This window comes from Camelus ferus, chromosome 12 (genome assembly GCF_009834535.1).
Source record: "Camelus ferus isolate YT-003-E chromosome 12, BCGSAC_Cfer_1.0, whole genome shotgun sequence".
Lineage (NCBI taxonomy): Eukaryota > Metazoa > Chordata > Mammalia > Artiodactyla > Camelidae > Camelus > Camelus ferus.
Genome location: NC_045707.1, coordinates 49082360 through 49096759, shown reverse-complemented (window position 1 = coordinate 49096759; position 14400 = coordinate 49082360). Strand labels below are relative to the sequence as shown.

The window sequence follows — 14400 nt, the reverse complement described above, 5'->3', positions numbered from 1 at the left end:
ATTCTTTTAACTCTGCAAGAAAAAAGTCAGTATTTTCATCCATGTTGTAGAGGTGCTAGAAACATTATAAATGCATTGCTGGTATTAAATTCTTAAAATGTTGCTCCAAAATAACTGCAGTAGCTTTAGCAAACTACATTTCTTGAAGTTGTGCATCATTACTTAGAATAGAAGGGAAATAAGGAAACCTAATATTAAGTTGGTAATAAGAAATTTAATGAACCTCTTTTCTAAATTATACTGATAGCATGAGTTAAAACTAGTTTTATAGTCTGTGCAGAATATGTAGATACAAAGTCATAAAATCTGTTATTAAAAATCCTATAGCTCACTAAAATTAGCCATTGAATAAGGAATCCAGGATTTACAAATCTAGCAGTGGTCAACAACAAAAGATGAGCATATAATGTAATTTCTGTTACTACCTCAAAATACTAAAATATTGTGGCAGGACCTTGACCTAATGCTAGATCATTCAACCAATTTTAAGAAATCTCGCATCAGTAGATGCAATAGGCATATCATATCTCTTTAGAAGAGATATGAAATTGTAAGCAACTTTTATATATCACAAGTTATATACAGTATTAAACTTTTAATCAGCAAACCTTTAAAATATATTTAAGAATATTGAGCCATTAAAATAAATTTAAGAATATTTTCAACAATTTCAAAAATACAAAGCACAATAAGTTAAATCTGTTTTCCTCACATAATATTTGTTGACAATACCGTAAAATATTAAAATAAACTAAGAAAAAATGGAATCTTATAACTAAGTATTCAGACTTCAACTAATTATTCCATTTTGGAATGACTTAGTTTGGGAGAAGCAAATGGCAAACACCTAATGTGGGAAAACAAGAAGCAATAAACAATTACATATGGAATGAGAGAGATGCAAATGTTTTTGTTTGCTTGCATGGCTTAGTATTTTAAAATACAACTTTTTCAGTCAGTACTGAGAGTTTGGTCCTGGGGTTAAATTAATTACTTAAATGTCACGACTCCAAAACTACTATTTTGATCTAAAAGTTACTCTAAAGCCAAACTGATTTAAGTGAGTACGTATTCCTAAATACTGTTCTGAATTTTCAGTTATTTTTCCTGTTACACACTCCAATATGCTACTAAAGACAAAGTTTGAGGTATAGCTAATCAATAAGTTAATCTTAAAGTTGGAAATAAGACTTGATTCTTGAGTGCTAAAGAGAGAGGAAAGAAGGAAATGAGGCACATAAATGAGCTTATAAGCCAGGCTCTTTCTTAGACATTACAAAGCCCCTATAGAATAACTGGGCACCTAAACATAGTAACATCACCACTAAAATCTTTATTAAAACTGAATGGCATTCTAGTCTTCTGAGAAATGGGGTAACATCAAAGTTCAATTCTATTTGCTGTGCTGAATAGAGAAACCATTTATAAGATATAGTGAAGCAAGAATCTTTTAAAAAATACATGAAGGGCAAATGTGTTTTCTTTATGAGCTTCACAAATTTGATGCACATTCTAATTTCTTTCTGCTGTAGCTTCCAGGGTTCCATTGATCTTGTGGCGTGGGAGGACTGTTATGGTATGAGTCCGTTACCAGGAGCTATATGACAGCATTAATTAAGTTGTGCTTTGGGAAAAAAATGAAAGCTACCAAGATGCATATTTGCCTTTCTGCCGATAAACGCTTAAGTGTAGTGACATGCAGGAATTCCTGGTACATTCATCAATTTGGCTTTTCTTCTTTCTTCTTTTGTTGGGTCTTTTAGTCTTTCTTTTCTCCCTCTCTTTCTTTATTTCTTTTACTTTATTGATAACTTCTACCTTTGTAACACAAGGGCATATAGAAGGGACAGATAGTAGACATGGATGCACTGCAATCCTACATTCACAGAGTTAAAAAAAAAAAAAAAAACACATGTGATAAAATTGAGTTTCATGAACCATTGGACCCATGAGTAACTTTAAATAATTTGTTTGTTATATATGTGTGGTGTTTTGCTTGGGAAGAGAGAAGCTGTTCTTTATATATAAGTATTACTCTGTGAAGGATCATTTAGCGTTACTGTTTTGAGGAAGGTGAGCCCTCATATTATGATCATCTAAGTGTCTTTTTTCCATTCTTATTCCTACTTCAAGTGAGCTTTAACTTCATTTGCCAAGTTGCCTTACTTTGGAAATATCTTCCACATTTTTTTTTTATAAATGAGTAAATTCACAGGTTTTTTTAAAAAAATGTATCTATTCAGAGGGACAAAGCATAAGCTTTAAACTCCTTCCATGTACTGGCTTAGTCCTTTTTCCTCTCCCCAATCTTGTGTCCAATCTTTCCTCCACACCAAATTATTTATAGACTGTGCCCTTTACCTGTGATGTTCCTCTTGATATGCTGTTTTCTTTGCCACATTCCATCTTCAACCTCCTTGAGGATTCGTACTAATTTTCAAGGTATCGCATGTGTCTCCCTTCCTCAGCCCCCTCAGTCTCTCTCAAGTGAACTAACCTTTCTTTTTTTGGTTTGGGGGGAGTTGTAATTTATTGAGTGCTTATTATTTGTCAGGCCAGGTACTGCTCTTGGTGATACTCACTTATCAGTGAACAAGACAGAATTTCTGTCCTGTAAGAACCTCTGATTTTGTGGGGTAAATCTTCCTCACTAGGGGCTAAGTTAATTATTAAATATGAAGATAGTTTTTGTAATGTCAAGTATATACAATATTGACATTCTACATAACTAGTGGGAATGGATTTGAAGAGAAAAGAAATCTACCTTGGTAATCTGTGTTACTTAAATGAGGCAATTTAATCATCAAAACCAAATGTACAATCTTTTTCTATATTTAATTAATTTGCTAAAAATAATGTTACATTTTAGTATTTGGATTATGACTTTCTAGCATTGATGTCTATTTTTCCTGGGATTTCTAATTTTCCCTTGGTTTTCTTTTGTTTCCTGATTGTTTATAGAATAAGAAGTCATTATATTCAACAAATCACTAAGTTGAGCCATTGCTTAATAATATATTTGTTAAAAGGACTTGTTAGGAAGGCTTCTTAGGCTTTAATAACTCTATAATCCAGAGCTTTTCTTTAATTGCACTTTGGAGACCTATCCACAGTATATTAATTACTTGAGTTATTTTTGGCTTTGCTAAAGTGTTTTTGCCAATAACAATTTTTAGAAGTGTGCAGACTTTCCTAGTCTTCAAATTCGAAAACTATTGTTATTTTGCTCATCCTTGATTGATAGTTTAGCTAGGATGATTGATAGTTTAGCTGGGAATGTAATTCAAGATTCAAAGCAGTTTCAATGAAGATACTGAAGATATTTCTGCATTTTCTTTAAATGTTCAGTTTTGCTGGTGAAAAATCTGTTGCCCTCTTCTTCCATACTTGCCTAAATATCAGCTAAATCCCCCACATGTTCTTACCTCTAGGAAGGAAGGAATCGTATATCTCATACATTTTTTTCTTATGATTCTATGGTGTTATTTGTGTTGGAATAAGTGCTCCAAGAAGAGTGTTATTGATAAAAAGATGATGATAATAATTAATATGTATGATTCTTATCCATTTTTATGAAATAACTACAAACCTTTTCCCCATCCCCTCCTCCCTAATTAAAAAATTTCATCCACTCAGAAACCTGGCAGTCATCCTACATCTTGCTTACATGTACATCTGTTCATTTAATTTGTTAGCATTTATTAAGCACCTTCTGTGTGCCAGACACAATTCTAAGAGCTGGGAATAAATTGGTATAGGAAAAACTCCTTACTTCACTTAAGCTTCCTTTCCAGTATCCTGGTAACAATAACAGGAAAGTATTTTGAATTATATACTTCTCTGTATCATCATAGTTGCTATGGGCTTAGTGTCTGTGTCCCTCACCTCCCAGATTCATACAATGAGGTCCTAATCCCAAATGAAGTAGTGGAGGTAAGGCCTTTGCAAGGCAGTTAGATTATGTGGATGGAACCATCATGAATGGGATTAGTGGTCTTTTAAGAAGAGGCAGACAGGCAGGCATGGTCTCTTTTATTGCCTCATGAAGATAAAGCAAAAAGTTATCCATCTACCAAGCAGGAAGAGGGCTCTCATCAAAACTCAACCTTGCTGCACCGTGATCTTGGACTTCAAGACCTCAGAACTGTGGGAAGTAAATTTCTGTTGTTTAAGTTACCCTGTCTGTGGTGTTTGTTATAGCAGTCAGAGCTGATTAAGACAATAGCCATCATCATCTCTTACTAGCATCACTAAATGAGTACATATTCCCTCCAGCAGTCTTCAGACTTCATTGGACCTTACCACTGATTAATTTACCATCCTCTCACTATTCCTTTTTTATATCTCTACCTCCAGTATTCATAGTTCTTATTTTGCTTAGTTTCCACGATGATCACTGTTATCAACCCTTAGCATATATCTTCACCTCTCTTCTCCTGATCTGCCAAACTCTGATGCCTAAACCACAACCCTGGTGAAATTCATCTATCTGTTATTCCACTTGTGAACCTGTGCAGCTGAGCATGGCTGGAGACAAACACACAGCTCTCACCCTTGCCACACTCATTGTCTTTTCCTGCCTCCTATAACTTTCACCACACTCTTTTCCTGTTTTGGGACTTTTGTCCTATTCCCTTGCCCTGGTGTCTATTCCCTCATTTTTCGTACTCACAGCTTCTCATTCTATAGCTCTCAGTTCAAACATCCACTTACTACACAGCCCTGCTTTGACTGGCGTTTAAAAATAAAATATATCTGTATCCTACTTTATATTGATACCTTTTCATTTCATGTGACCATTCTCTCATCTTGTTCTTTTATTTCACAAACTGAAGCACATAGTGTTATAAAGGAAACAAATTAGATCAAAATGATTTTACTATATTAGTTAAAAGAAATGCTGATGGAGTGATATATGTGATTCTTTATTAATGCATTTAGTGGGGTGATCTTGCTGTGGATCTAATAGTTATTATAATTTATCAGTAGTGATGGGAGTAAATGAAAGCTTGCAATATGATATATTGCAAACTATGATATAATACAAAAAAAATCTATTTCTATTGGTGAAAAACTCATAGGTAGTGCTGATATGATTATCAATTTATTCTTAATTAAAGGAAATGCTAAAAAATTCAGTTAGAGGTTTTTGGAAATAAAGATAATTTTTCTCATTTAATTTCATAATATACATGAATTTTACCCAAAGACTATGTAGGATTCTATGGTGCCCTGGTTAAAAACCTTGATTAGTCCAAATTCCTCATTTTGTGGATAAAAAATGCTTTTTATATTCTATGGATTTGTCTCTGTAATTAGGTGTGAATGGAAGCCTACCCTTCCCACCTTCATTCCAGCGCTGAAAGGCCAAAACACAGTCCCTGGAATAATTTACACAGTAGGTACAGGAGTGCATGCACATTGAAAAACTGTTGGGCAACACCACATATAGCAGTGCTTTTTTTGTTAGGTCCTTAAAAGAATCTAAAAATTGCAAATATTACCTATTAAATTAAGCATCAAACTCCTTGTATCTGACCCCACCTCTGTTATACTCCATCCCTCACCTTTTATTTGTCTCCTTGGGCCAGTAGTCACTAACTGAAAAAAATTTACTAGCTCAAATATGCTGAATATCTTTGTTGTTGTTGTTAACTTTTTTACTCTCTAGAAGCAAAGACTTTCAGTCTCTCAAACCACTATATTTCTTGCACAAACAATATTGCATGGCACTTAGTAGGTGCCAAAAAATACTTGTTGGATAAATTGATGAATGAATGACCATAGTATAAAATTCATTTTATAGAAAATACTACTTTATTTACATTAAAACATTTTTTAGAAATTCACAAATAATATAAAATGACATGTCAGTGAATAAAATTCAACGTTTTGTAGTTGCTAGCTAATAAGGGGGTAATGCAAAAATCATAAAGCTGCTGTTATAATATTGTGGTAGTAGAATTCTTATTCTTAATTATAAAGGATGAAGAATGAACTGACAAATCATGATTATATCAAATGATTAAGAAGAGTTTCAAACTTTATTGATAAGACTCAATTAGAAAGTATATTCACTTAATATTTGCATTTAGAAGGGTATGTATAAAATATTGGGCTTGTACTCAACTGGAAAAGCAAACTTACTATTTCTCAGAATAAGTTTGCCTGGAAAAAATACATCTATTTATGTACTAGTAGCTAGAATTCTCTAAGGGAATCTTCAGATCTTCATGAAGGTAGGTGGAAGATGCACTTGTTTAAAATGAAAGGAGACATTAGAAAAGCAGGTAGGAGGAATGAGTGAAATGATGTAGGCAGAAGCAAAAGCATAGCAGTGGGAAAGAGAGATATTCAACCTTGATGTGGGTGGTGAGGAGAAGGCAGTGAAAATGTGTTACAGGAATTAAAAATAAGAGGTACTTGGAAGAAAATTGAGTTTTAAAAGACCCAGGAAAGTCAACTGCACATGGAACAGCCTCAGACTTTGTTCCCAGCTCTGTGAGAGGTTCTGCACACCCATCCACCTGATAGCAGGCACAAAGACTTTGCCATTGTAATTTAGGGGAGTGAGTTTATGGACCTCTGTGCATGATGGGCACTTTATGAAATGCAGAATTATCTGATAAAGACTAAAAATACCATACTACAGAAAAATTCCACTCCTTCTATTATTTATTAAATATCCTTCTTAATTCTTATGAAAATGATTAGAGTGGTTAAAAGGATAGACATTGAAATTAGATGGCCTTGACTTCATTTCTAGGTCTTAATTTACCAGCTATGTATCATTGTGCAAGTACTTATCTTCCCTGAATATCAATTTTTGCTGGGATAAAATAAGTCAGTGTGAAAGCAAGCAGAGCATCAGGCCCAGCACATAGATGATAAGACCCCAAGAAGCACTGGGAATTACTATTGTTTTTATTCCTGTTGTTGCTGTTATTTATTATTATTATTATTATTATTATTATTATTATTATTATTATTATTATTATTATTATTACTATTATGTGTCAGATCCAAATATGTTTGACTTGATGTGTTACAGTTTTTCAATTTTATTCTAAAACATATTTGCAGAAACTCCATCATTTCTTATGAAAATATCAGGAAAATAATATTTTATATAATGCTATATTATTTCATAACTTGTATTTATTTCAGAATGTCTCAATATGTTTGTGTTTTCCTGAAATTTATTCAGTAATATAGAAGTTGAAATTAACTTACTAAAAATGCAGAAACAGAATATTACTAAGTATATGGTGATTTGGACATGTAAACTGATATGTTAAGTAATATTAAATTGGCTGAATTCTCCGTATACTTAATCAATTACTGGTAGTTTCTTGCTAATCTCTATTGTATTTCTAACATAACTCTTAGACAGAGAAATGGAGAAAATAGACTTCATTTCCAGAACTTGATTTTTCCACAAAGTTTATATGATTTCAAACAAGTAATTTCATATTTTAAAGAGATAAATATGCTAAAATAGATAATGGTAAGGTATAAATATCAAAACAACTGATCCCATTTCAATAAAATTCCTCGCTGTTCAGAAGACAATGGAAGAAAAAAAAAATCTCTGAATCACAAATTAATCCCATACCAGGTATCCAATATCCAATCTATACTGATATATACTTTATATAAGAGTAACTACTTTTTTTCTGAAGATTCTCTGTTAAGGGTTTGAAACTAAATTTAATTGTTCCACCTAAATTATTCTTGGCATTTGCAGAAAAAACATAATCAGTATTTTTAGGACAGCCTGTTTGTATGACTAATTTATTTATTTATAACTCTCCTTGTTCAAAAAGAACAAAGCCAACAATCAGGTGGAAACCAAAATACTATCATTGAGATTTACACTGGTATGTGAATCTTTTCTCCAAAATTATGAAAGCAATCAATTAAAGATTGATTGATAATCAATTGAAGATTAAGGGTACTTCTCAAATGGCTTCTCAACTATAAGGTGACTGCCACTGGATACCATCTGTGTTCTTTGAAGTTACAACATAGGTGACCCTGAGAGTAAGAGTGTGGTAGCTGACACGGGACATCAGGGAGCTTCCAGGATGTTAGCTATGTTCTTTTTATAATCTGAGTTACATAGATATATCCACTTTGTACACATTTACATAGCAGCATAGTTATAATTTGTGCATTCCTCTATACGTGTGTAATAAAAAGCACTTCAACATGAAAAGGGTGATACGGGATTATTAATGCCTCCTACTGAAACACCCACCAGTGTAATAAGTATTATTGCCTGTGGAAAAGCTGAAGCGTTCCAGACTTTTAAAGGTACAGCCTGTTCTCAGAGTAGGATGACCAAATCATCTAAACTAGAACTGGTTGACATCACAAACAAAATTAACATCTTCAATTGACCCTTTTCTAAAGATTATAATATTTTAACTGACAAAATTACTTCCTCTATAGGTGCCGAGCTGTTTAGCAAGATCAGAACAAATTCTGTGAAATGAAAGTTCTTTTCAATTCTTAATTATTTTCTTTTCAATTGAATGGGTAAACATTTTAGCCCATGAGTTTTCTTAGGTACTAATTTTTGACTCATTGATTACCTTTCTTAGACAAATATTTCTGCAAGATAAACATAGAGATATTATCTGATGAATTTTATTTTAATTGGTTTGACCAAAAGTAGGTGCTGTGAAATTGTAAGGCTTCTTAATTTCAGTTCCACCCATTACAGTGTATAAATTTATCAAATTAAAAATAGGAATGCAATCAAAGGAGACTTGTACAAGTGGAACTACTCTAAAGTGCAATTATGAAATTAAATCTTAAACACTGTGTAAGCTCTCATCATCTAATTTGTTCAGTTCCTCCCTTGATTTTGTGGGGATAAATTTTAATGTTTTCCTGTTTGCAGGTTTTATTTTAAATAAAGCTTTGATTCAGTAAAAGCTTTAAATGCCAAAGTTATTTGGCACTCCATTAAATACTTTAATGAAAGATTTCAAAGAAATTTTAAACAAAATGTAGAGGCATGATATACCAAAAAAATTTAAAAATTATTGTAGTACACATGGGTTGATTTACAAAGTAGATTTCAAAAGCTCATATTTGTTTAAAATCAAATTGATGAAAGGAATTTAAATCGGAAAGCATACACTGTGAAGCTGAATTCTTTTGTATTCAATATTGGCTTCCCTTCAAGAAAGTTACTTTCACTATCTATGTATAAAAATAAGTCATGTTTTGATACTTCAGCTTCTTTTTGGATTGATATATATTATAGCTAGTTTTACACAATTACAAATTAAATATTCACAATAAATTTTAAGTACATTTCTATTTTTTAGATTTTCTTTTTTTAAAAATTTTTTTGGGGGGGAGTTAATTAGATTTCTTAAGTTTTTTTTTTGAAGTGGCGGCACTGGGTATTGAACTGAGGACCTTGTGCAAGCTAAGCTTGGACTCGTACCACTGAACTATACCCCCCCCCCCAGATTTTCTTAATAAAAACTTGGTTTTGCGTCACAGTGTGCTCCATCTAAAATCGTATTTAGACTGTCACCTCTAAAAAATACCATTTTCAATTTTGAGTATTAAATGAGTTTATATTAGCATTCAAAATAATATCATATTTCACCTTTGATCTAATGAATTTCCTAAAACTTCGCTTGAATTACATGAATTGGATAAAACAATATCACATTTACCAGAATTAATTTTTTGGTATGCTGTTTGAAGTGATGACACATAAAATTTGTATCATTTGAGTGTTTGTGGAATTCTGTTACTGGAACTAGCATAATAACAGCTATTGCTTCACTTTCCATATGTGCACAAGAGAACTTGGAATTGAAAGTAAGCAATTTGATCTAAATGCAAAATCAGTCTTCACAAAATAAATTGTCAACATACTTGCTGAAGTTGTTTGGGTTCTTAAAATAACTCCTAACTTTTGAAATAGAATGCTGAGGCTTCGTAGCAGTTTCTGGTCTTCATGTGTTCAGCAATATCACTGTGGCTCCCATAGTAAACGGTAAACATCAGCAAACGTTTTATGAGAGTTACATGTTTATTATCAACTTTCTAGAGAGATTAAAATGCAGTAGACATTTCACTAGACATTGACTTTTGTTTACTTCACATTCATTGTTGCCAAAATAATTTACTATAAAATAAGTGTTACTAAACCAAAAAACCAAATATTTGTAAATTAAGTAAAATTGAGAAAATCACTGTAGCAAGGGCATAAAGCTTTTTTCTCTGTAGACTGTAGGACAGGACTGCTCAGCCTCTAATCTGCACATGTATTCAGTATTCAATTCGAAAGTATAATTTTCTCCCATTTCCCATTGGCTTCACTGACTAGTGACCGAGTGACTTAGTGAATCTCACAGGGTACAACAGAAGCCACAGCTAAACTGGTTGGTACTGAGCAGGACTACGCAGTCAAGAATTACTAATCCTAGCTAGACTGGAAGGAGATACTTGTATCTGGTCACTTAATTCTTAATTACTGGGAAACTTCTCTTAATTAACAAGAGTACTTCATTTATCCACTCACACCCTGACCACTGTTCTTGAAAAGGAGATGTTAGCTACTTCACTTTTCTCTAACTTAGAAACCTAGTTAAAATAAAACCTCTGCTCACTGCATATGTATCTCATGCCATTAAATCAGACCATGGCCAAAGCTGCAGACACATATTGTTGATCTACACAACACATCCTATCTTAATACAACAACTAATAATAATATTTCATTGAAAGATAAAAAGTCTGGAACAGATGCTAAAATGCATGGGATTATGGGACACCAGATGTCACGTTTAAGCTCCTTTTAAAGTTTCTATGTTGGAATACACATAATCATTTCTTAAAGAACGAAGTTTTCTTATTAAGAACTTTTACACACCAGAATGTATCTCACTGATCCCTATTAATCTCATTTGTAGCTATTGTAGTGAGTTGTTTCTCTCAGTTCTGCTCAATATGAAAGTGAAAGAAAATAAAGGACACTTGAAAAGATAAATAGTAAGCAGTCCATGAAGAAACACAAGCAGATCAGTCTTCAAGTCGGCCAAAAATCCTAGGTAGGTGGTAGGAAAATTAGAAGGCTAGCGAATTTACATTATTTTTTTCTCTTGGATAATAGATGCCTTATTTCTTTATTCTATTAAAATTGACAGCAATTAATATCCTTCACTATTTGATATGTGGTTCACCAGACTGGTTTTATGGATGATAACTGAATGATTATTTTGTCTCCACTTAAATCTGGTAGCTTTTCCATTGCTTTATTACTTGGTGTTCAATTTTATAGACTTATATTCCTTGGGGGAAATTCTACAGTATAATATCCTATGTATCTAGTACCTTTGATTTGTGGGGTCAGTATAACCAACCACCTGTTGACATCTTACTTAATATATGTGTGTAGTAAATTAAACATGTGGCAAGAAATAATTGTCTTCTAATAGAATGGCTCAACTATCAATTATGATTTTTTTCCTCTGTGACCTCAACTATCTTATTAGTAGTAAAAGCTTTTTTTGACAGTGGTAATAAATTATTATGTTTTGAAACCGTAAAAATTGCCCCATAGTATTCTAAAATGTTACAAATAAACAAAAATCATGGTCTCACATTGTCTTCTGTAGAAACAACAAACCTAATTTCCAAATTAAACAACTCTTCAAAATATATTAAGATAATTTTCACATTTTCAGAAAATCATTGCTTATTATTCTCATTTCCTCCTGGTCCCTTCCATATATGTTCCCTACTGAAATTTAATTTAGGCAATTAAACTAATACATATTTTGTGTTTTCCTTTATTATTAAACTGATTTTCATTTCACGGCTATCATTAAGCATGACCAAATTAAACTGAATAATGGAGCATTTGTATTGTAAAAATGGGAATAATATTGGCTGATCATCACATAATCATTTGGTTGGCTCAATGCAATTTAGCTATTAAAATGGAGAAATAATTTACAAAATTAGTTACTATTTTTCTGGCAATGTAGAAAGCTGACTAGGGCCAATTTTGTTTTAATTACTACTTTAGCATATATTTAAAATAAAGTTTTGGGTACTCTTAATTCAATATCTAAAGTACTAAAGGTTTATAGGAATTGCTGGAGGAGTCATGCAGTCAGGATTTACTCGGAAACTTCAGGGGAATAGATATTCATAAGAGCCTTGGGTCAAAGTTCTGATTAGGCCGTTAATTTATTCTATCACTTGAGGTAAGTCATATCAAGACTAAGTCTTAACCATAAAATGAGAGATTGTTTACTCTCTCCAAGGTACATTCCAGATAGACATTTATCAGCTGACATCTGAAAGAGAAATTGATATATAGCTGAAGAAACTCTTACAGCCTTAGAGTGCTTTTCCTGCCCAGTAGAATTCCTCTTTATCTGGCTAATTCTTTCTCAACCTGTAGGTCTTAGCTGAGATACTGTTTCCTCCTCTTTGCCTCCTCTATTACTCCGAACAAGATTGGTGTGCCTCCTGTGTGCTCCTGTAGCCTTTCATACTTACTCCCATCACAGAAATCATCAGTTTTAATTGTCTATTTACTTATATCTTGTCTTGAGGATAGGACCACATCTTATTCATATTGTACCTGCAACATCTTGCATACTGTTCAGCATTGATAAATGTGCAGTAAATGTGTTGAGTGAATGAAATATTATAGTCTGTAAAATCAGTTTTTACAAGTTCTACTTTAGAATAAGTGAGTAATTTTGCACCAAATGCACATGAAAAATTTGAATGTTACTCTTAGACAGTAAAATAAAACTGGTAAGTGTTGATACTTAAGAATGTTTTCCTTCAGTTTTTTTTGTTTATATTGAATATATGTGACAAAGATAAGTGGCCAGAAATTTTGTTACGTTTTAGTATGTTTAGTATATTTCTTAGGCTATTTTAAATGAACAAACATATTTATTATTAAAAATGATGTGAAATTATTTTCAATTAGGAGATTTAAATGCACACATGCAATGCTTGTATATTCAGACTGAAGAATAAACTAAATATATTAGAATTAAATAGCAACAAAGTTACTTTTTTAATTGTTCTTGCCTTCAAATAATAAAGATAACTAGAAGAATATATAAAAAATAAAAATGCAAAATAATGCTATCTGTCTTTATAGTAACCTAAAAAGTGCATGAGGCATTGACTATAACCTAATCCATAAATAAATCTGCTGGGAAGACGTGCTATGAACCTAAATATATATTTGGTTCAATTGTATGCATTCTCACAATGTTTTTAAAGATCTTTTTTCAGTGTATAAAAGATTACAGGGTATACCATAATTCTCCTTGCTTGATCTTTCTTGAAGTATGTTCTTTATATATCAAAGGTCAACTCACTGACTTGCTCAGCACAGGAAATGAAAAGCGAGTTCTAAGAAAATAGGTTACGAACGTTAAATGCTTCAGGACATGAGGCATGGCCCCGAAAGAATTTCCTAACAAGGTTCCTAGTGCAGAAACAAAGAAAGGCACAGTGCAAATAAAGTAACCTTAATAAGAAACATTCTTGAAAGAGTCTTCCCTTGTATGAAGTAAAAACCTCACATATAGAGTTATAATAAATTCCTTTTCTTCCTGAGAACAAAATATAACAAAATAATATTCTCCTTAGAAGCTCTATTTAATCTGTATCCATTTTCTCAGGCTTGAATAAAATATATAATTTGCCAAAATTTGAAAAAGCTTGTATTATTATAAAGTAGATCTATTGAGCTTTTCATACAATCCGAACTTCCTATCAAGTGATACTAGGAAATTCTCCTGTGCAACTCTATTACAAGACCCGTAAGCAATTTCTATTATTAAACTGTCTTTAAAATGTGAAGATTATTATTCTAAGGAGTAAAAATCTTAACGTCAACCTAGTTGAAACCATTTAAGACAACTTAAATTTATTAATAAGCATATATTTCTTAATCTTTAAGAAATGTAATATGCAAAGAGAAACTAAAGACTTAACCCCAGACTACCCAAACACACCCCTCTAACATAGGTGAAGACATTGAAGCTAATTTTAATTCTTTTGGAAAACAAACATAGTCACTAACTTCTGAGAGTAACTGCAGTACAATGAAACGAGATTAGTATTGGGAAGCAATTCCCAACTTTGAATGGCAGTCCCTCAATTTACTAGATGTGTGATCCTAAATGAGTTATAAGATGCTGTTCTCTAAATATTACCTATCTGAAAATGAGGATAAAAAAAATCAAGCAATATGTTATATAGCAAAAGTCATCATTCAGTTTCCTTTCTTTCTTTCATTTGTGAAAACAATGATTTAAATTTCTATTGCTGAGGCATTAAACCAAAGAGTATCATAAATTTTAGTGTTGTGTTTTTAAAGTTTTA

The 14400-nt window shown here is 32.2% G+C and overlaps 1 long non-coding RNA gene across 2 annotated transcripts in view; it reads left to right on the top strand.

Annotated features, from left to right (window-relative positions):
* The window catches only part of LOC106729114, a 507053-nt gene that overhangs the window by 65495 nt on the left and 427158 nt on the right, over positions 1-14400 (top strand). Inside the window, exon 1 of one of the 2 annotated variants that reach the window (XR_004324754.1) lies at positions 10996-11084. The exons of the other annotated variant lie outside the window; for it this stretch is intronic. This is a non-coding gene — a long non-coding RNA (uncharacterized LOC106729114). Of the gene's footprint in view, positions 1-10995; positions 11085-14400 lie in introns of those variants that run through there. 2 annotated transcript variants of the gene reach the window in all.